The sequence below is a fragment of the Trachemys scripta genome, unplaced genomic scaffold (genome assembly GCF_013100865.1).
Source record: "Trachemys scripta elegans isolate TJP31775 unplaced genomic scaffold, CAS_Tse_1.0 scaffold_51, whole genome shotgun sequence".
Classification (NCBI taxonomy): Eukaryota; Metazoa; Chordata; order Testudines; family Emydidae; genus Trachemys; species Trachemys scripta.
In genome coordinates this window covers 32,320-32,742 of record NW_023260537.1, presented here as the reverse complement: position 1 = coordinate 32,742, position 423 = coordinate 32,320, and positions in this window count along the sequence as shown.

The following is a 423-nucleotide window of genomic DNA, read 5'->3' as shown; positions in this document are numbered from 1 at the left end:
TTCCCGCCCCCGCCCAAACTCCACCCCTTCCCTGCCCCAACCCCGCCCATTCCCCAAAGTCCCCGTCCTAACTCCCCCTCCTCCCTCCCAGCCACGCGAAAAGGGCTGCCCAAGCACTACCGGCTTCATGGTTTGCCGGGCAGCCTCCAGACCCTCCGCCCCCGGCCGGCGCAGCCGGAGCCCAGGAGGGGAAGCGCCCAGCTGGGGGCGCAGGGTCTGGAGGCTGCCCGGCAAACTGTGAAGCTGGTAGCGCTCGGGCTTCGGGCAGCCCCTATGCCTCCGGACCCTGCGCCCCCCGGCCGGGCACTTCCCCTCCAGGGCTCCGGCTGCTCTGCTCCTCCCCTGACTCTTCGGCTCTGTTTAAGAGCCAAGCTGCCCGAGCCAGTGCTACCGGCTTCAGGCAGCCCCCGTGCCTCCGGACCC